The following is a 19,949-nucleotide window of genomic DNA, read 5'->3' on the forward strand; positions in this document are numbered from 1 at the left end:
TTCCGCCTCTTTCAAATGCAACTCTTGCAAAAAGATGACATCAGGCTTTTGGCGCTTTAACATTCTAAGCACATTTTTCCTTTTGCTAGGGGAGGTGATACCTCCTACGTTCCAAGATACACACTTTAACATTTAATTAAAAGAAAAAAAATTATTTTAAAAACCAATGTCAGATACCTGTAACTTTCTGCCTACCTGTCCAGGCGTAAGGACTACTCTAGCCATTGCCATTGCCAGCATGTCTACCGCACCTGGTGTTCCCCGGTGGTCACCCAACCCAGTACTGACCAGGCCAAGCCCTGTTCCACTTCCGAGATCATACGGGATCGGGTGTTCAAGGCCGCTTGTAGGTAGACCTGTAATACACATAAAGAAACTGTTTCGCCTCAAGGCACACATATAAGAAAAAATAAAGAGGGGGATACAGAAAAGAGAAAAATAGAGAGGAAAAGAGAGAGGGAAAGAGAAAAAAAAAAAAAAACACCAACCCCCCCCCCATCCCCTTTCTGCACACAAAATAACTGACCAACATATTGCACATCTACAGATTCCATATTAATACATACACATAGGCATCCTATCATGACTCAATACCTTTTTCTATACAATATTGTTTAGCTTCTGTTGGTGTATTCAATACGGTCACTCTCCCATCTGAAAAGATTACAATTTTGGCTGGATACCTCATGTTAGCCTGGATCCCTGCCTTAATCAAGCTAGAGCAGTAGGGTACCATTGTCTTTCTCTTTGAGGAAGTCTCCGTTGAGAAGTCCTGAAACAGGAAGACGGGCCTCGTACCTATCTTGAACCCCTGAATTTTCCTATAATGTCTCATGATCTCTACCTTATGTTGGAAATTCAAGTGCTTAATTATTACCATCCTAGGGTGCTGATTACCTTCTTGAGACTCCCTTATTCCTCCTGTCCTGTGTGCTCTTTCTACATATATCTTTTCTACCAGCTGCATCCCTAACAATTGTGGTAAGGTGACTGAAGCAAACAATACAAGATATTCACTGGACTCAGGTAGACCAATTATTCGAATATTATTCCTACGAGACCTGTCTTCCAGGTCTTCTATTTTGGATTGCATCATTTTAATTTTACTCTCATAATTGGCCCAGGTGTTATCTTGTGTATTTTGTCTATCCTCAACTACTGAGATTCTTTCTTCCACTTCTAATATCCTGTTTGAGAAAGATCTAATCTCAGTGGAAAGGGTGGCTATCTCCTTTTTGACTGAGTCAAATTGGGGTAAAAGCATTTCTGCAAGTTGATTAAGTGTCAACTGTTTCTCCGTACCGGATAACTGGGGATCCATATTATCCTCTGTACCTATCTCTTGTGCAGATTTGGACTTTTTGTCTCTGTTGGGGGGCATTGCGGGGGACCTAACTTTCAGATTAGGAATATATCTCTCCATGAAGTGTGTAGTGATGTGGTAATGTAAATAAAGATTTGATTTGGTTGTGATTGTATTAATGAGAGAAAAAAAAAAAAAAAAAAAGGAAAAAAAAAAAAAGGGAAAAGAAAGTGAAACAGACCACTCTCAAGTAAACCAGAGTGGGTCAAGTGTACCCTTTAACTAACAGTGCCAAGTGTGCTGTTGCAAGTGTAGTTGCAAGTGTAGTGCGTTTGCAAGTGTAGTTGTTCTTTTAAAAAAAAATAGAGGAACTCCCCCTACGGAGTCCAAGTGCGGCTTCTAATGCCTGTGTATTTTGTTATGTGATAAGTGAAATACCAATTAACGTGACCGTGACTAACTGTCTCGCTACGTCCCCTCTCTCCCTTCTACTCAGCACAAAATATTCACACTCCCCTGGGGCCTTTTACCAAATGTTAAAGCCGGTAATCTGTCCCAGTTATCCAGCACTTTCTATCTACAACTGGTTAACTCAACCTGTAAAACTGTTAATATAATCCTGAGTGCCCTATTCCCTGTCAGATCTGTCCCAATGACTTATCCGTTTCCCCTGTATCCTTTTTCCTTAACACAGGAGTTTCTTAACCTTTACAGTGATGTGAAATATTTCTATTGGCGAAAAGAAAAAAAAAAAAAGAAAACAAGAAAAATAATATCTGAACAACAGCACTCTGTCAACCTGGACAAATGTTATAACCCTCTAGGAGATATCTTCAGATGATATAGTCAGAACCTGACCTTGCCCGCAAACTTAAACCTAGGGTTAATTTAGAATTGAAGAGAAGAGACAAAAAAAGCAAAAAACAGGACATTAAATGCATCAGATAACAGTTATCACAGTATTAGCTTTAACCCTTTGCTGCCCTCTCAGTCAGTATGTGTAATTGGGAGTTTTTAGTGCTAGTTCTCTTTTTGTCTCCAGCTATTTTCTGTGTGGGAAATTTTTCCAATATTATCCTGAGCACAGTTCTCCCATTACACAACTTTCCAATATTGCTAACTTTACTCCACTCCTCAAAAAAAAATCAGTGCCCCTTACTTTCCAGGGCACAGCATACAGAAGCAGGCTTCCTGTTAGCAGAGTGGTTGCAGGTTTAACTCTTCCCTCCTCCTATCCCAACATTACAGTCAGGATATCGCAGTACAACTGTGTGTAGAAAAAAACAGCTCGATAAAGAAGCCCCAACTGCTTTTCTCCAAACTTAACCTTTATAAGTCTGTGGGGGTTTCTCTAACTTGATGCATATATCGACAAATTCTCCACAGTCAGCTCTAAGATATTCCCGCTAATCTACTCTGACCACTGGCCTTAGCGTTTCCCTGTGAGATCTGTGTCTTATATGCTCAGCTTCCCAACTGACTGCCTTTTGCCACCTCCGGGCTTTATGTCTTAAGTCCTTGGATCAAAATAACTCTCCAGTAGTCCCGTCACACAAAAAAAAATTCCTGACAGCTCAGAGTGGAAAAACCCGTCACTCTTCAACCCCCATTTCAACACAGTTCCTTGCTACCAATACCACTTCTCCGTTCATATACAGGCACACAGACGAAAGCTTCAAACACCACCGCCTACGGAGGCTATACTTGCGTGGTCTGCTACTCGCCTGCCGTCCTTCAGCCTTATCAGAGTTCTTCCCCTCTGGTCTGCCGTTTGCCCGGGTCCAGGCGAGACATCTCCCGTCTGTTCCCAGGCTGGTCAACTGATCTGTACAGCTGTTGCCACACCACCCCCTCTCAGGGGTGTGTTTCGGTATTGGTACGGTCCGTTAATGTGTAGATGGTGTCTAATGGGGGAACTTTGTCATCCGACTGCTGCCGCTCTCCCATGTAGCTGTCGGTGTTGTGTATGTGATCGAGGCTGATACCAATCAGCTAAATGTCGGTATAAGGGACTTCCATCGCCATGGTGTAATCTCCCCAAGCAGGTCTCTCACTCCCGTCAATAGGAGAGTTGTAGCGGGATCTGTTGATATTCAGCTCTTTCTCACCGAGCTCTAGCGCGTACTCTTGTTGCACGCTCCACCCACAGGAAGTCCGGCCAGCTTAGGATTCATTTTTATTTTACAGGCAAGTCTGTATTTATTTTAACTAGGTAGAATAGTTATTAAATAGTTATTAACTATTTAATAACTACCTAGCTAAAATAAATGCAAAAGTACCTGTAAAATAAAACCTAACCTAAGTTACACTAACACCTAACACTACACTATAATTAAATAAATTAACTAAATTAAATACAATTAAATAAATTACATACAATTACCTAAATTACATACAATTAGCTAAAGTACAAGAAAAACAAACACTAAATTACAGAAAATAATAAACAAATTACAGAAATGTAAACTAATTACACCTAATCTAATAGCCCTATTAAAATAAAAAAGCCCCCCCGCAAAATAAAAAAAATCCCTAGCCTAAACTAAACTACCAATAGCCCTTAAAAGGGCCTTTTGCGGGGCATTTCCCCAAAGTAATCAGCTTTTTTACCTGTAAAAAAAATACAATCAACCCCCTCAACAGTAAAACCCACCACCCACACAACCAACCCCCCAAATAAAAACCTATCTAAAAAAAACTAAGCTCCCCATTGCCCTGAAAAGGGCATTTGAATGGGCATTGCCCTTAAAAGGGGAGCTAGCTCTTTTGCGGCCCAAAATCCCTAACCTAAAAATAAAACCCACCCAATACACCCTTAAAAAAACTTAACACTTACCCCCTGAAGATCAACTTACCGGGAGACGTCTTCATCCAAGCCGGGCGAAGTGGTCCTCCAGACGGGCAGAAGTCTTCATCCAAGCCAGAATTCTATCAGCCAATCGAAATTAAGGTAGAAAAGTTCAATAGGATTGAGCTCGCATTCTATTGGCTGATTGGCACAACCAATCGGAATCTAAGGTACGCCATCTTGGATGATGTCACTTAAAAGTACCTTCATTTTGTGTTAGTCGTCGGATGAAGAGAATGCTCCGCGTCGGATGTCTTGAATATGGACCCGCTCCACGCCGGATGGATGAAGATAGAAGATGCCGTCTGGATGAATACTTCTGCCCGTCTGGAGGACCACTTCTGCCCGGCTTGGATGAAGACTTCTGCCCATCTGGAGGACCACTTTGCCCGGCTTGGATGAAGACGTCTCCTGGTAAGTCAATCTTCAGGGGGTTAGTGTTAGGTTTCTTTTAAGGGTGTATTTTGTGGGTTTATTTTTTAGATTAGGGGTTTGGGCTTGCAAAAGAGCTAACTGCCCTTTTAAGGGCAATGCCCATCCAAATGCCCTTTTCAGGGCAATGGGGAGCTTAGTTTTTTTTAGCTAGTATTTAATTTGGGGGGTTGGTTGTGTGGGTGGTGGGTTTTACTGTTGGGGGGTTGTTTGTATTTTTTTTACAGGTAAAAGAGCTGATTACTTTGGGGCAACTCCCCGCAAAAGGCCCTTTAAGGGCTATTGGTAGTTTAGTTTAGGCTAGGGGATTTTTTTATTTGGGGGGGGGGGGGCTTTTTTATTTTAATAGGGCTATTAGATTAGGTGTAATTAGTTTAAATATCTGTAATTTGTTTATTATTTTCTGTAATTTATTGTTTTGTTTTTTCTGTACTTAGCTAATTTAATTTAATTTAGGTAATTGTATTTAATTTAGTATTTGTATTTAATTTAGCTAATTTATTTAATTATAGTGTAGTGTTAGGTGTTACTTAGGTGTAACTTAGGTGTACTTAAGTGTAACTTAAGTTAGGTTTAATTTTACAGGTAAAATTTTTCTTTATTTTAACTAGGTAGTTATTAAATAGTTAATAACTATTTAATAACTATTCTACCTAGTTAAAATAAAAATAAATACAAACTTGCCTGTAAAATAAAAATAAACCCTTAACTAGATACAATGTAACTATAAGTTATATTGTAGTTAGCTTAGGGTTTATTTTACAGGTAAGTATTTAGTTTTAAATAGGAATTATTTAGTTAATGATAGGAATATTTATTTCGAATTATATTTAAGTTAGGGGGTGTTAGGTTTAGGGTTAGACTTAGGTTTAGGGGTTAATAACTTTAATATAGTGGCGGCGACGTTGGGGCGGCAGATTAGGGTTTAATAAGTGTAGTTATGTGGGGGCGGCAGAGTAGGGGTTAATAAATATAATGTAGGGTTTGGCGATGTTGGGGGCAGCAGATTAGGGGTTCATAAGTATAATGTAGGCGGCGGCAGTGTCGGGGGCGGCAGATTAGGGGTTAATAAGTGTAAGATTAGGGGTGTTTAGACTCGGGGTTCATGTTAGGGTGTTAGGTGTAGACATAAAATGTATTTCCCCATAGGAATCAATGGGGCTGCGTTCAGGAGCTTTACACTGCTTTTTGCAGGTGTTAGACTTTTTTTCAGCCGGCTCTTCCCGTTGATTCCTATGGGGAAATCGTGCACGAGCACGTTACACCAGCTCACCGCTGATTTAAGCAGTGCTGGTATTGGAGTGCGGTAATGAGCAAAAGTTTGCTCAACGCTCACTTCTTGCCTTTTAACTTCGGGTTTCTGAAAACTCGTAATACCAGCGCTGTAGGTAAGTGAGCGGTGAGGGAAAACTGCTCGCTAGCACCGCACAGCCTCTAACGCAAAACTCATAATCTGGGCCATGGTTTGTATATATATCTATACTATAATTGCGTTTGTAATGTCGGCAGCTGAGCACGCATCCTCAATGTAATGTTGGCAGTGCGAGGACAAAAGAATTCTTTCACCACCCTGCCATTTTCGAAATCCATCGTGATGCAGCGAAAGGCAAATGGAACATTAAAAAAACAACACCTAATCACCCACATTAAAGTATTTAAAAAAAAAAAAAAACGCCTGCATCAAGTATTAAAAAAAAACTAACCGCCCGCATCAAGTATTAAAAAAAACCCTAACCGCCCGCATCAAGTATTAAAGAAAACAAAACAAAATTCCTGCATCAAGTATTAAAAAAAAAAATAACCGCCCGCATCAATTATTAAAAAAAAAAAAAACACCGCCCACACTAAATATATATAAAAAAAAACCTACACGAAGTATTAACTCCTAAACCGCAAAATGCCTTTATCGCAATAAACCTATTTACCCTATAAACCCCTAAACCGCAAAACCGCTACATCACAATAAACCTATTTACACTATTAACCCCTAAAACGCAAAACTCCTACATCGCAATAAACCTATTTACCCTATTAACCCCTAAACCGCAAAACCTCTACATCGCAATAAACCTATTTAACTTATTAACCCTTTAAACCGCAAAAACCCACAATGCAAATAACTATTTAAATAACTAAGTACAGTACACTAACCTAACACACCCTAACCTAACAGCCCCTAACCTAACACCCCATTAAATAAACCCAAATTACCTAAACTAATACATTCTAAAGTTACAAAAAATAAAAAAAACTAAGTTTACAAAAAATAAAAAAGCTAACGTTACAGAAAATAAAAAAATCAAATTACCAAATTTAACAAAATTAAACCTAATCCTATTCCCTATGAAAATAAAAAAAGACCCCCCAAAATAAAAACACCCTCTAATAATAAACTACCAGTAGCCCTTAAAAGGTATTTTTGCAGGGCATTGCCCCAAGATAATCAGCTCTTTTACAAAAAATGTACAAAGTCCCAACTAACATTAAACCCCCCCACCCCCCAAAATAAAAGAACCTAACACTAAAAACCTAAACTACCCATTGCTCTGAAAAGGGCATTTGTTTGGGCATTGCCCTTAAAAGGGCATTTAGCTCTTTTTCTGCCCATCCCTAATCTAAATAAAACAAATCCCCCTAAAAAAACTTTAAAAAATCCTAAGTCTAACCCCCAGGTTGGTACTCACGGTTCCTAAAGTCCGGCGGAGAAGGTCCTGTTCCCGGCGGTGATGTTTTCTTCCAAGCACAACCTCTTCTTCATCCAGGAACATCCTGTGCGTAGCTGAAGACTGAAGACCGCGGAGCTGAAGACCAGTGACCCTGGAACTGAAGACCGGCAACCGCGGAGCCATGGAGCGTGGAGGATCCTCTTCGTACAATCTCCGCCGTACACTGAATAGTGAATTCAATCTACGCGATTAAAGATGGCGTCCCTTGAATTCCTATTGGCTGATTTGATTCTTCCAAATCAAATCAGCCAATAGGATGAAAGCTACTCAAATCCTATTGGCTATTTAAATTAGCCAATAGCATGAGAGCAAGTGAAATTCTATTGGCTGATTTGAATAGCCAATAAAATTTCACTTGCTCTCATCCTATTGGCTAATTTAAACAGCCAATAGGATTTGAGTAGCTTTCATCCTATTGGCTGATTTGAATTGGAAGAATCAAATCAGCCAATAGAAATTCAAGGGACGCCATCTTTAATCTCGTACCTTGAATTCACTATTTAGTGTACGGCGGAGATCGTACGAAGAGGATCCTCCACGCTCCATGTCTCTGCGGTCGCCGGTCTTCAGTTCCAGAGTCACCGGTCTTCAGCTCTGCGGTCTCCTGCTCTGTGCAGGATGTTCTTGGAAGAAGAAGAGGTTGCGCTTGGAAGAAGAACAGGACCTTCTCCGCCAGACTTCAGGAACCATGAGTACCAACCTGGGGGTTAGACTTTTAAGGGTTTTTTGGGGATTTGTTTTATTTAGATTAGGGATGGGCATAAAAAAAGCTAAATGCCCAAACAAATGCCCTTTTCAGGGCAATGGGTAGTTTAGTTTTTTTTAGTGTTAGGTTCTTTTATTTTGGGGGGTGGGAGGGTTTAATGTTAGTTGGGACTTTGTATATTTTTTGTAAAAGAGCTGATTATCTTGGGGCAATGCCCTGCAAAAAGCGTTTTTAAGGGATTAGGTTTAATTGTGTTAAATGTGGTAATACGTTGTTTCTACATCTGTAGTTTAAAAAATTATTAGACTGCCCTCTGGGCAGGCTTATCGACTAGTATATATATAAAATAAAAATTCATTAAAATTATGGTGGAGATAAAAGTCTGAGATTAAAATCACCCATGTCTCAAAAGTAAATCAATATAAATTGTTGCATAGGGAATTAGCACATCTAGGCAAGTATCACTGCTCTCTTTTACCCAGTAACACTCCATATACACTGTTAACAATGCACAAGAGGATTCTGGGTAAGATATGCAAATAAGCGTTTTAACTATGCTCAAAGAAAACTTCCTGTCACTGTAAATAGAAACTAGAAACATAGCTATATTGGATTTAGTGCTGACAAACAATACAGAAATAACATAGAAATGAAAGAACATTTAGGAAACATACAGCTAGATTTAGAGTTTTGTCGGTAAGGACCCGAGTAGCTAACGCTGGCTTTTTTCTGGCCGCACCTCTAAAATTACTCTGGTATTGAGAGTCCACAGAATGTCAGCGTTAGGCTCCAAAAAAGGAGCGTAGAGCATATTTAACGCAACTGCAACTCTCGATACCAGAGTTGCTTACGGACGCGGCCAGCCTCAAAAACGTGCTCGTGCACGATTCCCCCATAGGAAACAATGGGGCTGTTTGAGCTGAAAAAAAACCTGCAAAAAAGCCGCGTTCAGCTCCTAACGCAGCCCCATTGTTTGCTATGGGGAAACACTTCCTACGTCTGCACCTAACACTCTAACATGTACCCCGAGTCTAAACACCCCTAGCCTTACACTTATTAACCCCTAATCCGCCGCCCCCGCTATCGCTGACCCCTGCATATTATTATTAACCCCTAATCTGCCGCTCCGTAAACCGCCGCTACTTACATTATCCCTATGTACCCCTAATCTGCTGCCCCTAACACCGCCGACCCCTATATTATATTTATTAACCCCTAATCTGCCCCCCACAACGTCGCCTCCACCTACCTACACTTATTAACCCCTAATCTGCCCCCCACAACGTCGCCTCCACCTGCCTACACTTATTAACCCCTAATCTGCCGACCGGACCTGAGCGCTACTATAATAAAGTTATTAACCCCTAATCCGCCTCACTAACCCTATAATAAATAGTATTAACCCCTAATCTGCCCTCCCTAACATCGCCGACACCTAACTTCAAACATTAACCCCTAATCTGCCGACTGGAGCTCACCGCTATTCTAATAAATGTATTAACCCCTAAAGCTAAGTGTAACCCTAACACTAAAACCCCCCTAAATTAAATATAATTTAAATCTAACGAAATTAATTAACTCTTATTAAATAAATTATTCCTATTTAAAGATAAATACTTACCTGTAAAATAAACCCTAATATAGCTACAATATAAATTATATTTATATTATAGCTATTTTAGGATTAATATTTATTTTACAGGTAACTTTGTAATTATTTTAACCAGGTACAATAGTTATTAAATAGTTAAGAACTATTTAATAGCTAAAATAGTTAAAATAATTAAAAATTTACCTGTAAAATAAATCCTAACCTAAGTTACAATTAAACCTAACACTACACTATCAATAAATTAATTAAATAAAATACCTATAATTATCTACAATTAAACCTAACACTACACTATCAATAAATAAATTAAATACAATTCCTACAAATAAATACAATGAATTAAACTAACTAAAGTACAAAAAATAAAAAAAGAACTAAGTTACAAAAAATAAAAAAATATTTACAAACATTAGAAATATATTACAACAATTTTAAACTAATTACACCTACTCTAAGCCCCCTAATAAAATAACAAAGCCCCCCAAAATAAAAAAATGCCCTACCCTATTCTAAATTACTAAAGTTCAAAGCTCTTTTACCTTACCAGCCCTGAACAGGGCCCTTTGCGGGGCATGCCCCAAGAAGTTCAGCTCTTTTGCCTGTAAAAAAAAACATACAATACCCCCCCAACATTACAACCCACCACCCACATACCCCTAATCTAACCCAAACCCCCCTTAAATAAACCTAACACTAAGCCCCTGAAGATCTCCCTACCTTGAGTCGTCTTCACCCAGCCGAGCCAAATTCTTCATCCAAGCGGAGCAAGAAGAGGTCCTCCATCCGGTAGAAGTCTTCATCCAAGCGGGGCAGAAGAGGTCTTCCATCCGATTGAAGTCTTTATCCAAGAGGCATCTTCTATCGTCATCCATCCGGAGCGGAGCGGCAGCATCCTGAAGACCTCCGACGCGGAACATCTATCCTGGCCGACGACTGAACGACGAATGACGGTTCCTTTAAATGACGTCATCCAAGATGGCGTCCCTCGAATTCCGATTGGCTGATAGGATTCTATCAGCCAATCGGAATTAAGGTAGGAATATTCTGATTGGCTGATGGAATCAGCCAATCAGAATCAAGTTCAATCCGATTGGCTGATCCAATCAGCCAATCAGATTGAGCTTGCATTCTATTGGCTGTTCCAATCAGCCAATAGAATGCGAGCTCAATCTGATTGGCTGATTCAATCAGCCAATCAGATTTTTCCTACCTTAATTCCGATTGGCTGATAGAATCCTATCAGCCAATCGGAATTCGAGGGACGCCATCTTGGATGACATCATTTAAAGGAACCATCATTCGTCGTTCAGTCGTCGGCCAGGATGGATGTTCCGCGTCGGAGGTCTTCAGGATGCTGCCGCTCCGCTCCGGATGGATAACGATAGAAGATGCCTCTTGGATGAAGACTTCAATCGGATGGAAGACCTCTTCTGCCCCGCTTGGATGAAGACTTCTACCGGATGGAGGACCTCTTCTTGCTCCGCTTGGATGAAGAATTTGACAACTCAAGGTAGGGAGATCTTCAGGGGCTTAGTGTTAGGTTTATTTAAGGGGGGTTTGGGTTAGATTAGGGGTATGTGGGTGGTGGGTTGTAATGTTGGGGGGGGTATTGTATGTTTTTTTTTACAGGCAAAAGAGCTGAACTTCTTGGGGCATGCCCCGCAAAGGGCCCTGTTCAGGGCTGGTAAGGTAAAAGAGCTTTGAACTTTAGTAATTTAGAATAGGGTAGGGCATTTTTTTATTTTGGGGGGCTTAGTTATTTTATTAGGGGGCTTAGAGTAGGTGTAATTAGTTTAAAATTGTTGTAATATATTTCTAATGTTTGTAAATATTTTTTTATTTTTTGTAACTTAGTTCTTTTTTATTTTTTGTACTTTATTTAGTTTAATTCATTGTATTTATTTGTAGGGATTGTATTTAATTTATTTATTGATAGTGTAGTGTTAGGTTTAATTGTAGATAATTATAGGTATTTTATTTAATTAATTTATTGATAGTGTAGTGTTAGGTTTAATTGTAACTTAGGTTAGGATTTATTTTACAGGTAAATTTTTAATTATTTTAACTATTTTAGCTATTAAATAGTTCTTAACTATTTAATAGCTATTGTACCTGGTTAAAATAATTACAAAGTTACCTGTAAAATAAATATTAATCCTAAAATAGCTATAATATAAATATAATTTATATTGTAGCTATATTAGGGTTTATTTTACAGGTAAGTATTTATCTTTATATAGAAATAATTTATTTAATAAGAGTTAATTAATTTCGTTAGATTAAAATTATATTTAATTTAGGGGGGTGTTAGTGTTAGGGTTAGACTTAGCTTTAGGGGTTAATACATTTATTAGAATAGCGGTGAGCTCCAGTCGGCAGATTAGGGGTTAATAATTGAAGTTAGGTGTCGGCGATGTTAGGGAGGGCAGGTTAGGGGTTAATACTATTTATTATAGGGTTAGTGAGGCAGATTAGGGGTTAATAACTTTATTATAGTAGCGCTCAGGTCCGCTCGGCAGATTAGGGGTTAATAAGTGTAGGCAGGTAGAGGCGACGTTGAGGGGGGCAGATTAGGGGTTAATAAATATAATATAGGGGTCGGCGATGTTAGGGCAGCAGATTAGGGGTACATAAGGATAACGTAGGTGGAGTTCGGCAGATTAGGGGTTAAAAAAATTAAATCGAGTGGCGGCGATGTGGGGGGGCCTCGGTTTAGGGGTACATAGGTAGTTTATGGGTGTTAGTGTACTTTAGAGTACAGTAGTTAAGAGCTTTATGAACCAGCGTTAGCCCAGAAAGCTCTTAACTACTGACTTTTTTCTGCGGCTGGAGTTTTGTCGTTAGATTTCTAACGCTCACTTCAGACACGACTCTAAATACCGGAGTTAGAAAGTTCCCATTGAAAAGATAGGATACTCAAATGACGTAAGGGGATCTGCGGTATGGAAAAGTCACGGCTGAAAAGTGAGCGTTAGACCCTTTTTTGAGTGACTCCAAATACCGGAGGTAGCCTAAAACCAGCGTTAGGAGCCTCTAACGCTGGTTTTCACGGCTACCGCCAAACTCCAAATCTAGGCAATAATATGGTCACATTTAAAATAATTTTCCATAAGCAGTGTTACAAGGGTTCAACCAGGCAAAATTCAAAGATCTAAGGAAATCGTTAAAGTGATGGTAGAGTCCGGGTATTGTAGATAAACTATTGCAATTAGTGATAAAAAAATATATAACTTTCATTCATCGTTTTTAAAATATTGCTATTTAAACAAAGTTATTACCTTTATAAAGAAAATATCAAAGTGTCATATAATCAACCCATTTTTTTGTGTTTTTTCTTAACTTCCTGATTACGTTTTATTGTTATCCAATTGAAAATGTGGTCGTTAGGCAGCCGTGACTCTATGTCACCCACCCACTCAATCAACAGCGCGTGCACAATTTTATTTCTCTTACATTTTTGAAAAGGATTGTGACGTTTCAAATGATTCCGGGCATGTGCAAATCTGAATAAAAGTGTGATCAACACACAAGAGGGCGCTAAATACCCACTGGGAGGTAAAATGTATATGATATTAAAACAGGCTAAATACATGTGAAACTGGGAATAGATCATGGGCTCTCACCATACAGACGATTGAACAAATGATGTTCAGTCCCAAATATATGTGCAATGTTCATATATCAAATGTCCCAATAATGAAAGCAAAACCAGTTGCTGCCGATAATGTTGCACTTTCCTCTTGTAAGTGCCCTCTTCTCTCCTTGATGACCGGAGGCAGATCTGTAGGGGTGGAGGGAAAACAGAGGCGACAAATGTGTGTATCCAATATGATGGTGGACCCCCCTGCACACGTATGCTATACCCAGGGTACTCACACTTTCACTTAGCACACCAATGTGCTGATAGGCTCGGACTGGCTATCGGAGCAAGCCAGCTTGCTCTCTCAGGCACACTCTCTCTCTGTAGTGATCGTCAGAGTCTTAGCTGCTGTGTCTACTTATGTGATGTTAATCTCCAACGCCAGCAGGAACTCACAAAGGAATAGCTCCCAAGGATTGGTAATGAGGATATACTTGTAATGGAATCACAAGCGATGGTATAAAATAAACTTTTAATCAATGTTAAAAACAACCATACAGATTCCACAAGTAAAAATCAGATATGTATTCTTTGCTACGCGTTTCTCTGCTACTTATGGGCCGTTTCTTCAGGCATATTTGTACAAACATTTGAATCGGCTATATATTGCAGCTCATTACAAAATCCTCCCTCCCCCCATCTAAACCAATAGGCGTGTTGCTTTCAGCCATTGGCTATGAACAAACATCCAGCTGATACTTAGTAACGTAATCTCAATAGACACATATACAATACAAATTTCGAACAGCAATATGTTAATACAAAGTTGCAAATATCGTTATCTACTAATTACTTTCCCTTTGAAAACAACCAACGATAGATAACACTTTTTAAGAATTCTCGATCTCACTTCCAATGTGCAACACAGATAAAAAAAGTATAGATATATAAATCCTGCCGTGTGAAATTTTATTACAACTTCATGATACTAACAACTAGAATAGGATAAAATAAATATTGATCTAAATGACATTGTTTACCTATTTGGTGTATAATATATTCAAGGTTTACGCTATTTATAATTATCTCATCTGATTTGTTAAAGGGGCCTGATGTCATAAAATGACTGATATACAGTGAATCTCTTTGCAGTTATTCTTTACCTGAGATGGAACTCTTTACTTTTATTTAAGAAATGTACCCTATATGTCATAAAACCAGGATAGCAGTATATGAGTATATAAAATGAAATAGATGTGAAAACTGACTAAATGGTACCGGCCATAGAACACCAGGTTGCCCCACCAGTTGGAATTATATATATATCTATTTTGAAAATAACCCATAAAAAGGTTTGCAAAACTGGGGGCAAACCTGGTGCCCATGGCCGTACCTTTGACTTGTAGATAGAACTCATCTAAAAACTTACAATAATTATGTTTTAAAATAAAATCAATAAGACTCAGCAAATATTCCTTCTGCTTAACAGGCATAAATAAGTCATCCTCCAAAAAATGTCTCACTGTGGATATACCTAATTCGTGAGATATGTTGGAATATAAAGCACTCACATCTGCAGTGACCCAAATGGAATCCTTATCACATTACAAACTAATAATGTTTTAATACTGTATACCATCCTTATAGGACAATAGATAAATCTCATAGGTATATAATTAGAATACAGATACTGAATTTAAATACTGTGCAATCTGTTTCGTAAAATCCCTTCAACTGAAGAGTACATTACAGTGGGGATACCATCACTATAGATGCACTATTTGGAATGATCATACTTAAATACACATTCCTTATAGGGTGGACACTCTACAGTAGGTATACAAAATAGTAGTAAAATACCCCTTTAAATCGATTCATGTAGCCTTATATTACCTGTAATAGATTTTGCAGGTCCATTGGTCACTTCTTTTCCATCATTGATGCCATTCATTTTAATATTATATCCATTTCACATCTATTTCATTTTATATACTCATATACTGCTATCCTAGTTTTATGACATATAGGGTACATTACTTAAATAAAAGTAAAGAGTTCCATCTCAGGTAAAGAATAACTGCAAAGAGATTCACTGAATATCAGTCATTTTATGACATCAGGCCCCTTTAACAAATCAGATGAGATAATTATAAATAGCGTAAACCTTGAATATATTATACACCAAATAGGTAAACGATGTCATTTAGATCAATATTTATTTTATCCTATTCTAGTTGTTAGTATCATGAAGTTGTAATCAAATTTCACACGGCAGGATTTATATATCTATACTTTTTTTATCTGTGTTGCACATTGGAAGTGAGATCGAGAGTTCTTAAAAAGTGTTATCTATCGTTGGTTGTTTTCAAAGGGAAAGTATTTAGTAGATAACGATATTTGCAACTTTGTATTAACATATTGCTGTTCGAAATTTGTATTGTATATGTGTCTATTGAGATTACGTTACTAAGTATCAGCTGGATGTTGGTTCATAGCCAATGGCTGGAAGCAACACGCCTATTGGTTTAGATGGGGGGAGGGAGGATTTGGTAATGAGCGGCAATATATAGCCGATTCAAATGTTTGTACAAATATGCCTGAAGAAACGGCCCATAAGTAGCCGAGAAACGCGTAGCAAAGAATACATATCTGATTTTTACTTGTGGAATCTGTATGGTTGTTTTTAACATTGATTAAAAGTTTATTTTATACCATCGCTTGTGATTCCATTACAAGTATATCCTCATTACCAATCCTTGGGAGCTATTCCTTTGTGAGTTCCTGCTGGCGTTGGAGATTAACATCACATAAGTAGACACAGCGGCTAAGACTCTGACGATCACTACAGAGAGAGAGTGTGCCTGAGAGAGCATGCTGGCTTGCTCCGATAGCCAGTCCGCGCCTACCAGCACATTGGTGTGCTAAGTGAAAGTGTGAGTACCCTGGGTATAGCTTACATGTGCAGGGGGGTCCACCATCATATTGGATACACACATTTGTTGCCTCTGTTTTCCCTCCACCCCTACAGATCTGCCTCCGGTCATCAAGGAGAGAAGAGGGCACTTACAAGAGGAAAGTGCAACATTATCGGCAGCAACTGGATTTGCTTTCATTATTGGGACATTTGATATATGAACATTGCACATATATTTGGGACTGAACATCATTTGTTCAATCGTCTGAATGGTGAGAGCCCATGATCTATTCCCAGTTTCACATGTATTTAGCCTGTTTTAATATCATATACATTTTACCTCCCAGTGGGTATTTAGCGCCCTCTTGTGTGTTGATCACACTTTTATTATAGTTTTTTTATTTCAATTTTGTTATTAAGAGGTGCAGCTTGTCTTTCACATTGGGGACACACAGTCAGTGTTTTAGGTGATTGATTTATCAGGTTCAGTATTGCACTTGGTATTTGACTCTGCTAGTACACATGCACATTGGGAGGCTCTCCACTCCCGTTATATTACACTGGTTGTTCTAGCGCCCTCTAGTGGCTAAGGTCACATTTGTTTTAGTTATGTGCAAATCTAATCAGCTGGGAGCGAGTCGAGAGTTGTGACATAGGGAGTGGGTGGGACCGCTCTCTACTAGAATGAGACATCAAAGTAGGAAGTCACAGATGGGAGGGGCAAGGAATGGTACAATGACATATTTAAAACATTGCGATTTAAACTTCTGGGAACACACCTTAGTATATCTATACCTACAGTGATTACTAAAAACTATGTGGACAGGCTCCCTGAATGGCGGAGACTTTTGGAGTCTTGGGAGTTCCGGGAGATTTCTTGGACTGGCAGAATAACTGCCATTAAGATGTCTTTTATCCCTAAGGTTCTTTACCTATTCCGCTCTCTACCAGTCAATATACCCAGACCTATACTAAACAGATTGCAGAGTCTTATCACCAATTATATTTGGAAGGGTAGAAAGCCTAGAACCTCAACGCGTACGCTACAGAGGGACACCACAAGCGGCGGTCTTGGTTTACCAAACATTCTTTACTATTATCAGGCGGTACGATTGGCCCATCTACTGAGCTGGAGTGATAATTCGACTACTCCATCCTGGTGGGAAATAGAGCAATCTCTTCTCCCTCGGGAACTATCACTCTCTGATCTCCCATGGATTCCCTCACATAGACAGGGCTCCCTTCAAATCACCCACGCCGTAATCTCTGATTTACTTAAGTTTTGGAATCAGATTCGGCACCTTTCTTCTATCGCACCACATCCCTCCCCACGGCAGACAATAGCTAGTTCCCTCTTTTGTTTGCCTGACGCACACATAGCAGCGTGGCGTGGATTTGGGGTTACTATGATTTCAGATTTTTATAGTAGCACAAATACGCTTTCGCACAGTAGAGTTTGCGAGGACCTCATAATCCCTCCCCCACTTCATTTTGAAGCTTTTCGTTTCTGCTCTCTTCTTAGAGCATGGGGATTTCCTAAGCAGGATCTTAGGGAACCCACTGTATGGGAACACAGATGGTCTTCAACTTCCTTGACAAGAGGAATTCTCTCGTTCCACTATGACCTTCTACTTGATTCTCAACCATGCCTAAAGATCTCGCAACATCTTGCTTGGGAGAGAGAGCTTGAGTTCACCGCTGATACTGAGACCTGGAATAGGGAGATACTATTTAGCAGAAAATTACTCCATTGTGCAACCTTATGGGAGCTATTCTATAAGATCATGGTTAGATGGCATCTTGTACCTTATACTCTTCATAAAATACATACCAATCACCCCCCCACTTGTTGGAGAGGATGTGGTATGCTAGGTACGCAGATTCATATCTGGTGGTCCTGCCCCAAAATCACACAAGTTTGGACGCAATTGTTCCAGATCTGCAAGTCATTCAACTTTGCTTACACACTTAGCCCTCAGACTTGTCTTCTACATATAGGATTTCCAACTATGCCCCAAGCCCATAAATCTCTCATTATCTATTTACTCATGTCCACTAAATTAGAGATAGCCAGAGCATGGAAACAGAAATCACCCCCTGCTTTTTCACAAATTATGTCCACTATACATTTTATACAGAACATGGAGTCCTACTCTTACTCTGTACTTGATAAGATGGACACGTATATTGATATCTGGACTCCATGGATAGAGAAGTTTCCAAAGTAAAGACCTGATATTCTACTTTTTTCCCTTTTTTTTTTCCCTTCTCCTTTCCTTCCCCCTCTTCCCCATTCCTTCCCACATACCTATAAGATGTGACTTTTGAGACACCTAATGAGATGGGATATTATTTGCTGTGTGACATAAAATGTAAAATGAGAACTGTTATATTCCTTTCACCAACTTGTAGACCCTGATCATCTATGTATCAACTATGGTTGACTTTACACATCTCTTATGTTATACTCTATGTTATGTTGATTGACCTTTGTAACCTTTTGGTCATTTAAACAGTTGATGATCCCTGTGTGGATACACTCAATGTTGGTATATTATGTAATTGACTGTTATTTTATTTGTTCTCACAATAAAAAGATTTAAAACAAAAAAAACATTGCGATTTATTTTGGATATTAATATTAAAACATCAAAAAGCTAGCGACTAAGCTCAAAAACGGACAGGCTGCCTAAAAAGTGAAAGTAAAGTGCTGATTTTTACCATCACTTGAAATAGCATAAATTTGGATAAAAGTATTTTCAACTAATAAGGGATAAATGGAGAACATTTAAAGCTTTGTTAAATAAATATACAAATTAACAAATCATACAAAAGAGCAATCAGATTAACCAAAATTGAAAATGAAAGATTAATTTCAAAAGATTCTAAATCATATCATAAAAGGTTTTTTTTAAGAATACAAAAGGCAAACAAATCTAAGAAGTAAAATATAGGCACTTTAAAGGGACATGAAACTTAATTTTTGATTCATGATTCAGATAGGGCAAACCATTTTAATCAACTTTCCATCTTTTGTTGAAAGAGCAGCAATGCACTACTGGGAGCTAGCTTCAAACATCGGGTGAGCCAGTGACAAGAGGTATTTATGAGCAGCTGCCAAGCAGCAGCTAGCTCTCAGTATTGCATTGCAGCTCCTGATCCTACCTAGGTATCATCTTCAACAAAGGATACAAAGAGAGCAAAGCAAATTAGATAATAGAAATTAGTTGGAAAGTTGCTTAAAGGGACACTGTAACCAAAATGTATCTTTCGTGATTCAGATTGAGCATGAAATTTTAAGCAACTTTCTAATTTACTTCTATTATCAAATTTTCTTAATTCTCTTGGTATCTTTATTTGAAATGCAAGAATGTAAGTTTAGATGCCGGCCCATTTTTGGTGAACAACCTGGGTTGTCCTTGCTGATTGGTGGATAAATTCATCCACCAATAAAAAAGTGCTGTCCAGAGTACTGAAACCAAAAAAAAGCTTAGATACCTTCTTTTTCAAATAATGATAGCAAGAGAACGAAGAAAAATTGAAAATAGGAGTAAATTAGAATGTTGCTTAAAATTGCATGCTCTTTCTGAATTACAAAAGAAAAAATTTGGGTTCAGTGTCCCTTTAAAATTCATGATCTCGGCCAACAGCCTAACAAAGCAGACACACTAGCCACCAGCTCTCTGCTGTAAAAGTTATTTAACTTATATGGATGAATGTTTTTTTTTTTTTTTTTAATTTGGGCAGCCATCAGTGGGTACTACAGCAGAGTGCTAATTGATCATGGGAAATGTTATTGTAAGGAGTAAAGTATTAGCATTTGTGAGG

At 38.6% G+C, this 19,949-nt stretch overlaps 1 pseudogene; it reads right to left on the reverse strand.

Annotated features, from left to right (window-relative positions):
* Positions 1–239: 239 nt before the first annotated feature.
* On the reverse strand, positions 240–356 carry LOC128651107 (uncharacterized; annotated as a pseudogene).
* Between the last annotated feature and the right edge of the window lie 19,593 nt (positions 357–19,949).

Source organism: Bombina bombina, chromosome 2 (assembly GCF_027579735.1).
Source record: "Bombina bombina isolate aBomBom1 chromosome 2, aBomBom1.pri, whole genome shotgun sequence".
In the NCBI taxonomy this organism is placed as follows: domain Eukaryota; kingdom Metazoa; phylum Chordata; class Amphibia; order Anura; family Bombinatoridae; genus Bombina; species Bombina bombina.